The sequence below is a fragment of the Onychomys torridus genome, chromosome 7, assembly GCF_903995425.1.
Source record: "Onychomys torridus chromosome 7, mOncTor1.1, whole genome shotgun sequence".
NCBI lineage: Eukaryota > Metazoa > Chordata > Mammalia > Rodentia > Cricetidae > Onychomys > Onychomys torridus.
In genome coordinates, this window is record NC_050449.1 from 75,196,644 (window position 1) to 75,212,427 (window position 15,784).

The following is a 15,784-nucleotide window of genomic DNA, read 5'->3' on the forward strand; positions in this document are numbered from 1 at the left end:
TTTTTGCCCCATACAATTTTTGTTATTTTGGTTGTGCTTTTTTTAATTTTATAATTTAATTAAATTTTACATATCAGCCATGGAATCCCCTGTCCTTCCTCCTCCCACCCCCCACCCCCCACTTTCCCCCAGCCCAATCCCCATTCCCATCTCCTCCAGGGCAAGGACTCCCCTGGGGATTCAGCTCAGCCTGGTAGATTCAGTTGAGGCAGGTCTAGTCCCCTCCTCCCTTTACCCAGGCTGAGCAAAGTGTCCCTGCATAGGCCCCAGGCTTCAAAAGCCAGCTCATGCACTAAGGACAGGTCCCTGTCCCACTGCCTGGGGGCGTCCCAAATAGTTCAAGGTAATCAACTGTCTCACTTGTCCAGAGGGCCTGATCCAGGTGGGGGCTCCTCAGCTATTGGTTCATAGTTCATGTGTTTCCACTTGTTTGGCTGTTTGTCCCTGTGCTTTTTCTAATCATGGTCTCAACAATTTTCACTCATACAATCCCTCCTCTCTCTCTCTTTTTTTTTTTTTTTTTTTTTTACTTTGAGTTAAACATTACAAGTTATTGTCACCTTTTAATGAATGAAACCACATTAGATTAGGAGATTAAGTTAACAGAATTAAAGTACTCCAGATGTGAAAATAGTTGTTTATTATTGTTGTTATTGTGATAATGGGTATAATGAGGATCAAACCCAAGGCCTTGCATATCTTAGAGCCAAGTATTCTACCATTCAGTAACAAGCATGTTTGGGGTTGACTGAAGAAATTCATTGTAAAATCTCATTCTTAAATTCTGTTGTATTTTTCTTTTATATAATAGCTATCATTTATAAAGTACCAGCTCTGGTGAATAATTAGGGCCCCAAAATATACAAGATGAGGTGCTATTTTTCTCTCTTGATCACCTAACATTCTACTGGGAGAAACAGACCTAAAATTAGCCCAGTTAGAGAGAATGACAAAATGCCAAGAAGCCATTCATCCTGGCTCATTTCTTTGAAGGTTTCAGAGGTCTGGTCCTCCAGGTCTGTGTACTTGTCAATGAAATTGTTGCCGGGGACCTGGCAAACAACAGAAGTGTGAGCAAAGGACAAGTAGAGAATACACCCCCATTTCAGAACCCCACTGGCACTGCCTTTTGGAGCAACCAGAACTCCTGTAAGCAAGTTGGCCATGGCAAGAAGAAAGGAGAGTTGATTTCGGAAAGCTCAGAAGGGCGCTGAATAACAATTAAAGGATGTTTTACTGTATTCTTTATCATTAGGTTCAACATGTTAATGTCTTCATTAGGACTCTTGCGTGAGTTAGGGGGAATGTATTAGCGGTTATTCCGGGACAGTACAAGCAAACCAGGGTTCCCTGGAGCAAACTGGAATGTGTGTCACGTGAGTCACTTTATTTAGGAATTATTTGAAGCACAATGATAAGGAAACAATCTAGTAACTGAACAAAAAAATACACAAATCAGGACACGGTATAAATTAGATCATATTACTTCTTTGCAGTAAACACTCCACTGACTTCTACTTTTGTTTCATTTTAGATTAAAACTTTATACAGTGTCCCATAGTTGATGTCTCTCTACTCATCTCTTCCTCCCCACCTTGTCCACCCTCCCATCAGTACCTTGAAGTTTCTCTTTTGAAGGTGTGTCTCTGCTATCTTTTCCGATATTCTGTGTCTGTGCTTTCCACTCAGTCTTTCTAAATGTCACCTCCTCGGGGAGGCCTTTACTGACCACTCGGCTTATATGTCATCTCCCATGAGTCATTCTGTGTGTGGAAAGTTTGCTGCCTGCTTGTCACCTTTGCTCCAATCTGAACACATTACAGAGTGCTCAATGCATATTTTGGTGAGTGGATGTGGAACATAGCAATCCTTGGAGACAGGGATCTTAATTTTTAAAACTTCCACGAAAGCCCATGATTTGAATTCGTGTTAAAATATAATCCTTAGTGTGAACTATTGAGAGGTGTGGCCAATTGGGACCTGTAGAAGATGACCAGACTAGTATATTAATGGATCGTTACCAGAGTGTGTCTGTTATTACTGATCAGTTAGACTCTGTGTACAGAACTCCTCTTACCCTGTGATTCTTTAGTCTGCTGTAGAACTCTGGACTATGCAGAGTACCCAGCATCAAGAAAGTTGTTACTGGATGTGGCCCCTTATCCAGGACCTCTTAAATTATCAGCTGAAGATACCTGTTTTTCTTTGTGTGTTATAAGTCTGTGGTTTCTTAGTTAAATAACAGAAAAACAGACTAAGATATCTTGTTGAAGAGTGATGAGTTGAACTGGGTTCATGGGAATCAGAACTTACAGGACAGATGCCTCGGGATGGTTTCAAAAGTGGATACTTCTGATGTTTGTTGGGAATGTGTTCAGAGATCATGTAAGTGTGATTTTAAGAATATTGAAACTTCCATCCCAGTTTATTAAATGGACTTTGATACTTTCTATGTGAACATAGAAAATTTATAGGATAAAATGTTGAGTGTAGGCTTGTCTGAATAGAGACTACTCCCAGCAAATGTAGGGTTTACCTAGAAGGGAGGTAGATATATGATTAGAAAACTCAGATCAGGCAGGAATTATAAACATACATTTAGAATTTTTCATAGCATTTAAGTAATTATACTTACAATTTAAGACTTACAGAGATAACTGAACTGTAGACGAATTTCTAAATGTTATTAAATAAAAAACATGGAGCCAGATATGGGGGTGAAAACCTGAGAGATCAGGGAAAAGGGGAAAAGCCACAGCTAACCTTACCTCACTAACTCTGCAGCTTCCAAAGAGTGAAATACTTCTTTCTGTCTACCCATGCCTGTATGCCTTGCTGTTCTGTCATATGTTTTGCTCTCTCTGTTCAGCTACATCACTTCCTCTTCCTGCCCAGCTCTGTCACTTCATGTTTGTCTGTACAGACCTACAGACCTCCAAGGTCAACTATCATTGGAATTTAAGGCATGTGCTGCCCACACCTGTCTCTGTTCCCAGTGTGGCCTTGAACTCACAGAGATCCAGACAGATCCCTGCCTCCCAAAGGCATGTGTTACCATTGCCTTACTTCTGTGTTTACTTAGAAGGGTGGGCTTTTTCCTCTGATCTCCAGGCAAGCTTTATTTATTAAAGCACAAATAAAATATCACAACACTGAACTGTGAGGCTAGGTGAGGGATGTTTGATTCTAACAGTTCAAAGGTTTGCAGAGGTAAGGAGGAATCTTCGTATTTGCCTGTGCCAGTGTAATTGAACACATGCATGCAGTGGGTAATGGAACAACTTGGAAGAACTGTGTTGATAACCTGATGACTTAGTATGTGGAAAACAAGATGGCTTAGAATCTAAATATTACTAAAATCTCATGCATAAGCCCAAAAATAGTGATATCTAATTAATAGCAATATTTTATCTCTGTAAAGTCCTTTTTGGCAATGAGCTATTTGAATATACCCACTGAACAAATAGCAAACAATTGTTCTTTTTCTTCCATGAAGTTGTGGGATTCATATAATGGTAAAATGTAAAATATTACAATCTTGAACTTTGCCAGCATCACTTTCTATGCTATCAACAATATTTCTTGCCATCCAGAATCTATTTGTAGCCGTGACATAGTGTGCATGCTGTTTGTGAGTATGTATAAACAGTAAGGGGCTGGGTGATACCTTGTGTTATATTTTTACTTATAGTACCTGTGAGAGAAATTTTCAAAAATCATATAATTAAAATAAGTTTTCCTCGCAGCAGGAGTTGCATGTCTAGTGTTTTGGTACAGATGCTTGGAAGTAGCCCATGTCTCCATCTTAAAAAATAGGAATAACTGATTACATACAGCAATTAAGTAACTGTTAAAGAGGGGATGAAAAATGAAGCAAATGGTGGCATTAGAATGACAGACAGGCAAGTAGAAGAAGAACTTAGTGGTTTTTTTAAAGACTGATCATTTGAAAGGACGTCAGGATTCGCTCTACAAAAGCTACTCCAAGAATCAAAACATAGTAAAAATATACTCATATTATTAAATATTTATTTCTGGAGTTTTCAGTGTTTTGTTTTTTGTTTTTTGTTTTTAAATTTTTTGGCTGGAATTAAAGGCATGTGCCACCACCTCCTGGCTTCAATGTTGGTTTCTATTTGTAACTGTTCATAAGTGTTCAGAGGCTCTCAATAGCTGCTGAATCAAACCCTTCTTGAAAGATGGGGAGTCTGGGGACCATAATTTACATAGTCAACTGTCCATTGAACTAATGGAACAGTCTAGAATTAAATAAAGCAGGCTGGAATGGTTTATACACCATCTGAGAAACCCAGATGCTTTTGTATTCTGATTTATTTTCTTAACTTTCTTCCTGAGGATTCTATTCCTTAAGAAACTTTACTACAGAAGGGATGAGTTGTTGAAATGTTCAGTCATAGTAAAGAAGGTAGTGCAGAAAGAAAGGACCAAGTGAGGAAAGCAGACAAAAGGGGAGACTCCTGGACACCTTGTGGCATCTGCCTCAGCCTTTTTGGTGATTTGTGTCAGACACAATTCTCTACTCAGTAAGGAGCTCCTTTCTGTTTTAAAGTTATTCAATTAATTTGGAAATCATGTTTGTGTCCCATGGGTTGACCCATAAAAGGCTTAGGGCTGCCTGTGAGAGTTTTGATCTAAGTTTTTGTGGGGCCCAGTTTTGGCCAGTACAAGTCAGAAAGCAATTGAAAGGATCTACCTCTTCAGATGAAGTGTTAGAGGCCCATCAAGGATAGAAAAACCCTTTCCCCCAACTCCTTGTTTCTTGTATGCACTCTGCCCAGCCAAGAGATGATGTGGGACTGTGGTAGCCATTAGCTAACATGGTCAGGATGGAAACCGATGAGGGTGAGATGAACCTGCACCCCAGTGGCATTGCTCTGTAGACGAAGCAGTTCTTACTAGTGAACTTTTAAAAAATAGAGGCTGGTAAAATCATTGTTAACAGGTCTTTTGTTCTTCATTTCTGAGGAATAATTGGAGGTCATGAGTGAGTGGAATTAGTAACAAGTGTGGTGCCTGTAATATAGGGAAGAAAATGAAAGAAAAATAATGTTCTTCAGTCTAGAACAGCTTTGTTGAAGATGGCCACATGAAATTTGCCAGTACTTAATCTAGGGCTGAATAAATGGAAGAGAGAAATTTAAAAGCATAGAATTATGCCAGAAAGGTGCTAATGGCCCACAAAGGACATAGAAGGACCAAAGACGTGCTGACACAGGAAACAGACTAGACTTTCAAAGGTTGAGCTTTCCATGGAGTTGATTCTGTAATGATTAACATTTCAGACAGACGCCATCCTTCATCCCATCTCCTTGGTTCATCTCTGAATCTGATTGCTTGATTTAACTATCTTCTTTGCAGAAGCTGGGTTCTAGGACATTTTGTTAGGGGCCCAGTAACCTCTTGAATTACTGCACTCTACTTTCTATGTATCACTGGAAATTCTCCATATCTGGCTGTTCCTAATGGAAATAGTTTTACCTAATTATCCAAATTCAACTTTATTTCTCTTGCTTAATTTATCCCAATTAAAGTACATTTCTTTTTGCAGCATTGGCATTTCCTACTCTGGACTGCACCCTGTCTCAAGTCTTTTGATTGCTTTGGGAAGAAGCCTGAAATTCTTAAGTTGGACTGCAACTTTGTGCAGTGCCTGGAGCTTACTTGTGAATCTATCTAAGCCTCCTAACTTTGGGTTCATTCAAATTCTGTATTATGGCACTGGAAAGTTTCTCACATGCCATCTTGCTTTTGCTTTCTCTTGAAGCTTATACATGCATTGTTTACTTCTCGTGGGATATATCACTCTCCTTTGTGTCTGCCTGTATACTGTTCATTTTTTCCTGATACAGTTTCAGTACTCTACTTCTGACTACCTCTCCAGACTAAATTAAATTTTCAGTTGGAAAGTTGTTGGAAAAGTAAAATGCTCAGATCCTACCTGAAAACTGAGTCAGAAACTTTGGATGCCCAGCAGACCATGATTGAACATCTATTTCAGGTCCTCATGATGAATGCTGAAGTTTCAATGGCACTGGTTTAAAGAAATAAACCTGAAATATACAGTCATGTGTAGTTAGAGTTTTTCTGCCTGGCCCAGTCAGGACAAATCTCTCTCACCTGCCAGGCCCATAGATGCTCAGAACCAACCAAGTAAACACACAGAAACTTACATTGTTTAGAAACTGTATGGCCATGGCAGGCTTCTTGTTATCTACTTCTTCTATCTTAAATTAACCCATTTCTATTAATCTATACTTTGCCACATGGCTCGTGGCTTACCAGTACCGTACATCTTGTCATGTCGGCGGCTGGTGGTGTCTCTCCCCAGCCTTCTACTTCCCAGAATTCTCTTCTCTATTGTCCCGCCTATACTTCCTGCCTGGCCACTGGCCAATCAGAACTTTATTTACACAGAGCGATATCCACAGCAGTCATGAGACTTAATCTAAAAATTGACTGGAAATGAACCAATAGAAACCAAATTAGTGCCTGATGAAATACCTGCATGCAGTCAATGAAGTGAGCAGCAGGCCTTAGAGCATTTTGTTCTACCAAGCAAACATACTGAGCCTGCAGTTCCAGAACTCAGTGTTCACGTAGAGTCTGACGAAGGCTGTAGAGTTAAGAGAAAGCAAGCCAGCAAACAATCAGTAGCATTAACTTGACTTTAGCAGTGGTGTTTGACAGTGTTTCATGCTATCAAGTGAGGTACATATGCAAGCATAGTAAGAATTCAGGGGTAGCGTATTGCTGCTTCTTTTTCAGGGCTAACTTCTGTTTTTCTTGGTCATCCTCTTTTTCTTCCTGCATCCTTACTGCCCTTTTTCTCAGTAAGCACCTGTGAGTGCTGTTGAAGATCTGCTAAGACAGCCCATATTTTAGTGTGTGAATCATACGTTGTATAAGGCAGCCATTCTTTTCCCTCAAGAGAGTTTCTGTTTCTTATATCAATTTTCAGTAATTTTAAAGACATTTTGTAGGGAAAGCATAATTATGAAGAAATTCTGTGTATTGCTTACTGGCAGTCTATATGAATGTTAAAGTATAACAATCATTTGAAAAGTATCCAAGGTAAAAGATAAAAATAAATATGTTGCTGTGAATGAGCATCAGAAAATTATAGACAATAAGACAGAACAATTTTTCCATGTAAATAAAGTTTCACATCACAAAGACAGAACTGTACCACATGTATTTACATCATGTTTCAGGACATCTAGAACCTTAAGGAACTGACCTTCAAATAAAACACATTGAGTATATTTCTAAGAAGAATCCGTACAACCACACATTTCCATATACGTGGCACACAGTGAGCTGAGAATACCTCAAAGGGACGTCTGGGGATGCTGATGTGCTAAAGGAGACCTTAGAGTGGAGTGAGATGGATGGGCTTTGACAGTGAAAAGACCCATTGTTTCACATCACCAGTTCATTTGGAAAAAGTATATAACTGTTGTTTTCAGTATCCAGTTTTTCTCAGAGTTAAAGTAAATACTGCTTGCATGTCTTTAATACATTCTGAGTATTGCTGCCAGTGTGTATGCTGTAAAATATACAGGGAATAGATTGTTCACTGAAATCTGGGTTTTAGATTTTCAAAGTTCTTGTGCTAAGAACACATCTTTATCTTTTAAGTTAAATTCATATGAAAAATAACTGAGTTGCTTTTCTGCTTTCCCATGGTTTTAGATTCAGTGAGACCTTGACATAGGTTTGCTCTCCAAAGTATTTCTGGGTCTAGTTAAAGTATAATGTTAAATTAAGCCACTAATTATGAAATAATAGAAATTATTTTCATGAGGCTTGGTAAATTTTCCAATGTAAATTAAATTGTGATTCATAGAAGGAGTTTAAATTTTATGTTGAGAGATGTGTCTTGGTGAAAGATGACTTCTGTTCTTCTACATATTTTATAATATTTAAAGTTTCCTGATTTGTAATTAAAACATAATATACAGTCTTTATATAATATTTAAAGTTTTCTAATTTGTAATTGAAACAGAATTTAGGCATCTTGCTTTTGCTCATTGTTATTCCAACAACAAATACTGTTTACTCTGGAATTTAGTATAATTTGCCCATTTCTTTCCATAAAGTAGTATTTTAAACTGAATGCCCCCATTCTTTGACCTACTTCTAACAAATTAGATTGTAGTTTGCATATTTTAATACCTAATTTTATTAATAATTTACTGTGCTTTCAGTGACTCTGAAGCTGTTTCTACCTGTCTATTGTATGGATGTTTAGCCTCATCTGATTAGGTCTTATTCAGCGAACCATGAAGCATCTCATGATATCTGTAATTTCTCAGCCATTGTCGGTCCTTGGTGATAGGCTGCTTTGTGTGGCTATGTGGCTCTGCAATAGGACTAGAGAGGCAGCAGGGATAGCTAGGGCCAGAGAGGTGTGTTCCCAGGTGATCTAGAGAGAGGGGAGGTGTACAGAGGGAAGGAGGGAGGGAGGAAGAGAGAGAGGGAGAGGGAGAGAGAGAGAGAGAGAGAGAGAGAGAGAGAGAGAGAGAGAGAGAGAGAGAGAACAGAGACAGAGAGAAAGGCTGAGAGAAAGGACAGAGCCCTGACCATGCAGATTGTGAACACAGCAATAGCAAGCTGACGTGCTCTTTTGTACCACTTAACAGCAAATGCAAAATCAGTCCAGACCTTCCGCACCCACAAGCAACAAGTCTATGTTAGGGATCAGGAGTTCCTATAGGTATCTCCCACACTCCAAAAATGAATAACCACAGAGATATCTGTAGTTTTCATTTTGTAAATTTGTTTTTATTTTAGGCGTATTTCTGAAGGTATTTGTCACTTTAGTGTTGGGATGCATGGGCTGTACCAGGTGTGGCTCTCACCAGCCTTGACTATTATGCTAAAATCACCTGATTTCCAGGAGTGATGTCAGGATCTAGAGGTGAAGGATTGTTCCAAAGCATCAGTGTTTTTCATTTTCTTTGGGGTTATTCTAAAATATAGTCAAAATTGAAACTGCTGTTTTAGAAGGTAACTTTTTCCCCCAATATTAAACATAACTGCTTTTATTATCAGTTTGTAGTGTTAATCCTACCTAATTTAAATCTTTTTTTAGTCATTGAACTTTTCATTGACGTACTCCAGCTCTGTACTTCTGCTACGTTCTTCCTGAGCTCAGTGTTTTATATTCCACGTTCTTCCTGAGCTCAGTGTTTTATATTCCACATCTAAGTACAGGCATGCATTTCTGTTGTTGTTTCAAAATACTGGAGGTAGAGAGAGAATAGAGAGGTTTGGGTTGAATGGTTCAAGATTTTATGTAGACAGGAGGAGTAAGGTTTGGAGACATCTTCTACAGCACAGTGATCATAATTATTAATAGTGGGTTCATAGAAATTGCTGAAAGAATGCATCTTAAATAATCTCATCACAAAAATGTTAAGTATTTGAAATGATGGATATATTAATTGACCTGACAACCATCTCACAAAGGGTACTTATAATAGGCATTGTATTATATTCTTCATCCTAAATATAATGATTTTACTTGTTAATTATATCTTAACAAACCAGAGAGAATAAGGCACTTGACATAGGCCCTTTGTGTGTGGGGGAATACAACTGGGTACAGATTTTGGCACACTAATAGCTCTACTTGTGAGATGTGCAAGAATTGAAGTTACTGGTGAGAAAGGACAGTGTAATAATGGCTTTGCATATTTAGGTAGGCTGATAGCATGGCTGGGTTCAGGACTGGACTGTTAGGAGGCTTTCAGGCTTCTTTGTATGGCTCGTTAGCAATGGTTATTCCAGCCCCTTTTTACTTTCTTGACAGTACATAGTAGTACAAACTAAGAGTGTGGCCTCATGAGCCACGCCACCTTCCATACAGGAATGTTGACTTGCTTAGTCTTCTGCAGGCCTTATATAGGCAACAACCATAGCTATTATGAGTTCACATGTACAAATGCTGTGGTCCAGAGGGACCAAAGGCTGTTTCTCAAGCTGGAAGCAAAACTTGGGAATGTGTAAGACTCTTCCCCTATGGTTCTGGTTTTGAAAACATGAAGGGGCCCTGGAAATAATTCGAGGCTTGAGATTGTGAGAAGCCAAGAGACACCATTGGTGGAGGTGCATCATCTGTTATAGTAGAGATGCTGGGGTTAAATTAGTCATAGAGAGAAATGGAAGCTTGTCATTGTTAGAGGCCAAGTGAGGCCACGGGTGTAGTTGTAGCCACAATTGCAGGGAAGGCCCTAGCCTATTGGAGGTGCCAGGACTGTGGGGTGACAGACCAGGACAGTGATCAGTGTAGAGTGAGACTAGCTTGAGCTTACCAAACAAGATATATGTGCTGTGGGTGTCAGCCTTATAGGTTCCAAGCCCTTTGGAGCCCAGAAGATCATGAGTGAATTTCAGTGTCAGATACTGAACTGTTCATAATATTGAGCTTAGGTTTTGCTTTGATCTGTAACTGTGCTCTATGGTTTTTCTCTTTTATAATGAGAAAATATATGACTTGTTTTGGATTTTATAGGAGCCCACAGATGAGAGAGTTTAGATTTTTAAGGAGACCTTGCACTTTTACTATGTTGAGCTTTTTATAGACTATGAGACTTATATAGTTTTACTATACTTTATATTGTGATATTTACATACAATCTTGAGGACAAAGAAAGGACAAGCTATAGTTCAGGTGTTATGTTTCTATGTCAAGTTTGACAGAAGTGGATTGTGCAGGTTGTTTTTGTCAACTTGACACAAGTCTAGACATGTCTAAGTAGAAGGAATCTCAGTTGAGGAACTCCTTCCATCAAACCAACTTGTGGTCAGGTCTATGTGGTATTGTCTTGACTGAAAATTTATGTAGGAGATCTGAGCCTGTCTGGGATAGTAGCATTTCAAGACAGGTGGGCCTGAGCTGCATGAGGGAAGGTAGCCGAGCAAGCCAAGGAAGCAAGCCAGTAAGCAGCATTCCTCCTCTGTCTCTGCTTCAGTTCCTACCTCCAAGTTCCTGCATTGACTTCCTTCAGTGATAGACTGTATGCAGTCTGTAAGCCAAACAATCCCTTCCTCCCCAGTTGCTTTTGGCCTTGGTGTTTAACACAGCAACAGAAAACAAACTAGAATGAATGTGGAGGCCAACAAGTCAATGAAAAGATTCCATATTAGTGCATTTTGAGACAAAAATAATATAGTTTATTGAATAACTTACTGGCGGTAAAAAGAGAAGAAAAATGGTGCTTAAAGGGGATTAGAATAGAGACTAAGTTTCTTTTGTTCTAACATGGAGATTCTGGCCCAGAACTTGCTGTGTAACACAAGATACCCTTGAACTAAAACACATCCTGCCCCAGCCTCCCCATTGTGGGATTACAGGTACATCAGGCTGAGCTTGAGATAGAATTGTTTTTTCATTCAAAGTGATGGTCACCTGTGTGATTTAGCTTTTACTACTTACAAGATCTGAAAATATTTCATACTTAAAAAGAGAAAGGGAGGCAAGTTAATGAGCCAGTATTTTTTCTTTTCTTTTGGGTACTTAGAAGATAACAGTATTGGATTTCTCTTGCAGTGAATGTGGTATTTACATAAATTTGCACAAGCCAATTCTGAACTCTTAGGGGTTAGTAGTTGTCCAGGACAGACAATAGGTAAATACATCGGAATCCTTAAAGACAATTAGAGGTGTGCTTTATGGATTTTATCATGATTGTCATTGCTTGTAAGAAACACTATCAGTGGTCACCAAAAGTGAAGATTAAAGAGGAATTTATAAATGTCTTCTATATCTTAGTACTGCAATATTATTTTATTATTTTATTTTATTTATTATTTTATTTATATTAAGATTTTAAGATGTAAGCTTAGCAGTTACCTAGAGATAGGCTAAACTGTCATTAGCTCGGAGTAGTAGCTAATAGCTCCTGCTGAAGAAAGGGCATAGGAAAGTAGAATTGCCCACTACAGCCATATTAAAAGCAATGATGTCAAAATACAATGATAAGCAAGATTGCCAAAATTTGTGGGAATTCCCCTTTCCTCAATAGAAAATAATTAGTTTAGTACCTTTGCCTGTCAATAAGGTTTTAGGAAAAAGTATAGTAACTAGTGCTGCATACTGAAATTTTTTATGGCTTTTGAACAAGTTTTAAATATCATAGACTGGTTCCAATATATAGAGTATAAAAACATAATATCTTGAAACTAGACCAACCTCCAAAGTCACCAGCTATCCACAATAGGTTGTAAAAATCCTCTAGTCAGAATGGGTTTTTATCCAGGCAGGCAGCACAGACTTGGGACATTTCTTGATCGGTATTCCTATCTGTTTCATCTAAGCAGATATACATTAATAAAATATGTGTGGCTTGCACGAAGAAATCAGGATCTGGAGAGGCAAAGCCTACAACTGTAGATTGAACCTCCCACATTGTATTCCAAAATTATGGATATGATTTAGAGAGTGGGATTGAAAGATGAAATAATTAGGATGTGAATTAAGATTACAGATGTTTTGTGTGTTTTTAAATATGATATAGTAAGTTGACAATTTAGTTTGAAACTTTATGGAAACACTCAAATTTAGTTACAATATTTCTCAATTAACTATTAAATTCAGAAATAAATACTGAGAATCTACTGAAATAGTGAAAATAATGAGCAGATACTTGAATATGTCATGTTCTCTCAGTGTGGTGCTTGATTCTGAAAAGTAGAAAAGAAGAAAAAGTCTGTTTACTCATTAGGAGTTTGTGTCTGGTTAGAAAGGCAAGATACCTTGAAATGGTTACATTAATTCATCAGTTCATTTCTTATTCAATACAGTTCTTATTTCTGTAGTTCTTATAGTGACAATACAGAAGTAATAGAATTTCTATTCCCATAATAGAGGACAATAACTATGAACCAACTTGTAGTGATAGTGTTCCCCAATTATTGTGGACCTTAATAAACTTATCTGGGGTCAGAGAACAGAACAGCCACTAGGTAGACATAGAGGCCAGAAAATGGTGGCGCACACACCTTAAATCCTAGCATTTGAGTTCAAAGCCACACGAAACAGCTACTCATGGTGACACATACCTTTAATCCCAGGAAGTGATGGCAGGAAGCAGAAAGGTATTTAAGGCGCGAGGACCAGGAACAAGGACCTGGTTAAGCTTTTAGGCTTTTGAGCAGCGGTTCAGCTGAGATCCATTTAGATGAGGACACAGAGGCTTCCAGTTTGAGGAAACGAGATCAGCTGAGGAATTGGTGAGGGGAAGAAGCTGTGGCTGCTTCTGTGTCTCTGATATTTCAGCGTTCACCCTAATACTTGGCTCCAGGTTTGTTTTTATTAATAAGACCTTCTAACAATTCGTGCTACACCAACTAGGAAGGGATTGCAGAGTCTGTGTAAAAAAAAAAAAAAAAAAAAAAAAAAAAAAAACCATAGAAGAGAATAAAGCAGGATGTGGTGTTGAATGAACTGCTCAGAATGGAAAAGAACAGAAAAGTTAGACTGGATGGGCAGTGAGCCCAGAAGGAGGTGGTTAAACCAACTCCTCAAAGAGAAGCCCACTCAGTGGTCTTGAGAATAGAAATGTCAGCAAAGAAACCTAAGTAAGACTGGCTGTGAGACAGAAAGAATAAGGAATGTTGGGGCTATGATGAAGAACAAGGAGGAGCAGTTGTACTACTTATATGGGCTTTTTTCCATGAGTAAAGTTTCTGTGACAGTGGAGAGACCCTTTGGTTAAGTTAGCTAGGAGTTTTAGACTTCCTGCTGTCACTTCCATGTGGATTGGATTGTCAGTGGGAGAGGAATCAAGACTGCTGGGTAGGAAGGAGGCAGTGATATCATAGAGGAACTGATAATGACTTAGGCTAAGGTGGAATGGACAGCTAGAATAGTAAAGCTTCTACCTTTGCAAGGTAGAAAAGGTAGCATCCATGGAAAGAGACCGCAGCTGCTACTGAGCTTAGAAATGTTCAACAGCAGATAAACATGATGAGAGAAAGTAGCAAGGTATTCTGGGAGTCATGAAGGTGTTATTTGTAATGGCACAGAAAAGGCTTAAGTCATTGTTCTCTCCAAAAATAGCAAAATAAGTATTAATGAACAGACAGTAATGATTCTCCCATCAGCATCACCTGAGAGCTTTAAAAACTGTTGACTTTGGGCCCCACAGGCTTAGAACATCTAGTGTATTTGGCATGGAGTGTGAGCTGACTGTATTGGGTTTTAAAAGACCTGAAACAACTCTCTTCTGCAGGTAAGACTGAACATCAGAGAAGTAAGGTGATTCAGAATAACTTCTTGTATCATTAGAGATTTAGAGTCTAGTAAGGAACAGGTAAAACATTCTAAATGCATGTGTTTGGGAACAGAGAACAACAGTGCTTTTTGAGACTTATGTATTTCCTTTAATTCTGTGCGAAGGAAAAACATTGTATTTGATATAAATAAGAGATACTTCTGCAATGTTTGTTTGAGATACAAGTTTGATGTCTTCCCCATGGAAATACTGAGTGTCTGTCAACTACTCAGTTGTAGTTATTCAACTGTAATATATTCCCTTGATCATGCAAGTTAGTGAAATACTGCAGTGGCTGAAAGATCTCACTATGCTAGTTTGGGTTTTGTTTTGTTTTGTTTTTTTTATGAGTGTATAGAAGTTTCTTCTAGACAGCTCTGTGTAGTGAGGTGTTTTAAGCAGGTGGGAATAGTGTAAAGATAAAATATAAAAATCTACTGGAAAACCATTTAAGTTGACTTTGGCGTAGAGCTGAGAATAATGGGGGGTGTAGAAAACATTGAAAAATTAGGGTGGATCCTTTTAAGAGGATGCATGACACCAGTGCAAAGTGTGCTTTTGCAGTTGGTATTGAAGAGCCTTGTGAGATTCCTAGCAGGAAAACTGAAGAGTAACATAACATTTATTTACCATATGTTGTACATGTTGCAAGGAGTATGTTTTCCTTAAGGCATCCCTTTATGTTATCTGAGTAATACGTTATTTAGACAGAAGAAATGGATAGGAGACAGAACCTTCCATGTCATAGCCCTGCTCTTTACATATAATTATATCTTCATGGCAATACTAGAGTCTGTGGTTGCCAGGCGATGGTGGCACACACCTTTAATCCCAGCACTCGGGAGGCAGAGGCAGGCAGATCTCTGTGAGTTCGAGGCCAGCTTGGTCTCCAAAGGAGTTCCAAGAAAGGTGCAAAGCTACACAGAGTAACCCTGTCTCGAAAAACAAAACAAAACAAAACAAAAAAAGAGTCTGTTGCATAAAATGGGGTATTGTTTGTTTAATGTTGCTTAGCTCTTACTCAGAATTACATAGTCTGAGATATAGCAGTAGACCAGGAAGTCGGGGTCTTTCTTGGAGCATACATTGTTAAGGGTAAAGACAAAAAGTCCCCGTGGGAAGTGGTCAGGATGTGACAGTGACAGGCCAGGGAATGGAAATAGGAAGATAGCATGAAGATTCATCTGGAGGCTTCTTTCAGTGACAGTGGTTAGAGAAGGACTTCTGAAGAAATGACATCTAAAGACATTTTGAATGACAGGAAACCAGCCTTGACAAACTTGTGAATGAGGCTTGAGAGAGCAATTCACATAGAATGCATAATGTAAGGGAAGGTTCTAAAATGAGAATAGACCGAACAGACTGAAGAACTTCAGGGAACAGAAAGATAGGCAGGATCAATACGTGTTAGTGTATGAGGCTCACAAAGTAGATTCTCAGGTTTCAAACACCAGACAGAGAGGGATTGTGCTGATATCAGGATT

The 15,784-nt window shown here is 38.7% G+C and overlaps 1 protein-coding gene across 1 annotated transcript in view; it reads left to right on the top strand.

Moving 5' to 3' along the window:
- Positions 1-15,784, top strand: part of Mei4 (meiotic double-stranded break formation protein 4) — a 189,767-nt gene that overhangs the window by 39,822 nt on the left and 134,161 nt on the right. The window lies entirely within an intron of this gene.